The 2,926-nt window shown below is 39.6% G+C and overlaps 1 pseudogene; it reads left to right on the top strand.

The window, feature by feature from the left end:
- The first annotated feature begins 637 nt into the window (after positions 1-637).
- On the top strand, positions 638-2,726 carry LOC120137219 (annotated as a pseudogene).
- The last annotated feature ends 200 nt before the right edge of the window (positions 2,727-2,926 follow it).

Here is a 2,926-nt window from a genome sequence, read left to right on the forward strand (position 1 = left end):
TCACTAGTCTAGCGTATCCTCTGATCACGTGTTATTTTATTTTAATATTTGTATTGGTACAATAAGGGGGGACATTGTTTCAGAAACTGGCCGATGTTGAAATCAAAGTTATAATTGACATTTCAGTTTTCTTTTGAATCTTTTATTGCTTTGAATGTTAGTACCCGGAGTTTGAGTATTATTGAATTCGATTTAATTTGAAAATTTTGAAATAGAATTTGGCTCGGCTCGAAAATTCGTGCGTCTAAAATTTTTAAACTCGGCTCGAACTCGAAATCATGAATTGTAACTCGTAAAAGCTTGAAAAGCTCAAAAAGGAAAAATAAAACCTTAAACTTAATTAGATCGAAACTTAAATTCAAACTTTAAATTATGAAGGCTTTATATTATATTTTTATAAAAAAAATCAACATAAATGTTATTAGTACTAATAATTTATTTTTAAAAAAAATAAAATCTTAATGTATTATATTTTTTGAGTTACTCGCGAATTTTTCAAATCGAGTATTAAGTAGTTATTTATACTCGTTAAGAACTCGAGTCGAATTCATTCAGGTTGAGTATTTATAAATCTTTGATCAAATAGATCTCGAATAACTACTATTTATATGGTCTAAATTACAACCCTTGGTTTGATTTTTCATCATTATACCTTCTTGTCTACGTGAAGGAAAGAAACACAAAACCTTGTCTTCCATTTCTTTATCTTCACTTCCATTTTTTCATGATATTCAATCTTATAATTTCCCCTTTTCCCCCCTTCAAAGTTTTCTTTTTCTTTTTCCTCCTCAGTGTCAGATCCAACATCACTGGGGAAATTCTATAAATTTTCCAAACATTCTCTCTGATCCGATCAACACCCATTTCCGAAATGCAGATTCTAAAATGGGTTTTAAATGTTTTTTCATTTGTTCTTTGCTTCAAGTGTTTCCATTGGCAATCTCGAAAGCACCCGCAAGTTGCTCTGAGGCTGATAGGGCTGCCCTTCTTGGATTCAAAGCCAAAATCTTGAAGGACAGTACGGACAGTTTTTCTTCATGGATTGGGAGGGATTGCTGTGGAGGTGATTGGGAAGGTGTCGAGTGTAATCCGCCTGGTAGAGTCAATAGATTGGCACTGCAAAGACCAGTAAGGGACGGTACCCTTTACATGAAGGGCACTCTGTCTTCTTCCTGGGGAATCTCTTTTCTTGGAAGTTGGTCATCAGTGGGATGAAGCTTATCACAGGTCCAATCCCTGAGAGTTTGTCCAATCTAACTCGTCTCAAGCAATTGGTCTTGGAAGACAATGGTCTCCAAGGGAACATCCCTTCAGGTTTAGGGCATTTACCCTCCCTGCAAACACTTTCATTGGCTGGTAACCATTTGACTGGGGCAGTCCCTCCAAGTTTAGGGAATTTGAGAAACCTTGTGCTGTTAAACTTAGGGAGGAACTCATTAACAGGTCCAATCCCTTCTAGTTTCAAAACCCTTGTTCATTTGCAGTCTTTTGATCTCAGCTTCAACTTGTTATCTGGTTCTGTCCCTGAATTTTTAGGACAGTTTCATAACATTACTTTCATTGACCTCTCAAATAATCAACTTTCAGGACACCTGCCTGTTCCAATGTTCAATCTGGTCACTTTGTCTGACCTGTCATTGAGCCACAACCAGCTCACAGGCAGTATCCCAGACCAGGTTGGAAACCTTAAATCTCTCAATAGTCTGTCATTGAGTCACAATAAGTTCATAGGTCCTATCCCAGGGTCTATTGCAGGGTTACAGAAACTTTGGTCCCTAAATTTGTCTAGAAATGGACTCTCAAATCCTTTACCAGCTATTTCTAGTAAGGGTATCCCTTCACTTTTGTCCATAGATTTGTCCTTTAACAACCTCAGTTTAGGGACAGTCCCTAATTGGATCATAGACAGACAACTTTCAGATGTTAACCTAGCTGGTTGTAAATTGAGAGGAGCTTTCCCAAAGTTCAGACCAGATTCATTGAGCTCCATTGACCTGTCTGATAACTTTTTTACAGGGAGCATTGCCACTTACTTCACAAACATGACAAGTCTGCAGAAGCTGAAGCTTTCAAATAATCAACTGAATTTTGATCTTTCGGAACTCATATTGCCAGACGGGATTTCCACCGTCGATCTCCATTCGAATCAGGTGTTGGGGTCGCTTTCAAGCGTTTTGAACAGCAGAACAAGCGGCTTCTTGGAGGTCATCGACGTGTCCAACAATCTCATTTCGGGCACGATACCGGAGTTCACCGAAGGCTTGAGTTTGAAGGTGTTGAACATAGGAAGCAACAAGATTGCAGGCCCAGTCCCGGCTCGATCTCGAATCTGTTGAACTCGAAAGGCTGGATGTTTCGAGGAACCAGATAAGAGGCACCATTCCTACGAGTTTAGGACAACTGGTGAAACTTCAATGGCTCGACGTTTCCGTCAACCGGCTCACCGGGGGAATCCCGAGCAGCTTATTGGGTTAAGTCCATGAGGCATGCAAATTTCAGGGCAAACAGACTATGTGGGGAGATTCCACAAGGGAGACCTTATAACATCTTCCCTGCCTCAACTTATGCTTATAATCTCTGCCTGTGCGGCAAACCATTGCAGCCTTGCAAAGGAAAGAACAAAGAGATAGACCAGTGAATCGCCTGTCTAAATTAGCCGAAAGTAGATAAACATTAGTACATTTCTAGCTCGTTTTCATTGAAATACTATGATTATGCAACATAACTTGTTTCAATATAATATCGAACACATACGCATATCATCGATCACTCCCGGTTTCGAGTGACATGGAATCATGTTCATACTGTCAGCCTTGGCTTGCTTAAAAGCCTTCTCATGCTCTGCATTTGAACTCGAGTTTAGCATGTTAACCGATAGGTAGTCCAAACGATACGACATCGACCGCTGGGATTCGATCGAAATGTC

Source organism: Hibiscus syriacus, unplaced genomic scaffold, assembly GCF_006381635.1.
Source record: "Hibiscus syriacus cultivar Baekdansim isolate YM2019G1 unplaced genomic scaffold, ASM638163v2 tig00110654_pilon, whole genome shotgun sequence".
In the NCBI taxonomy this organism is placed as follows: domain Eukaryota; kingdom Viridiplantae; phylum Streptophyta; class Magnoliopsida; order Malvales; family Malvaceae; genus Hibiscus; species Hibiscus syriacus.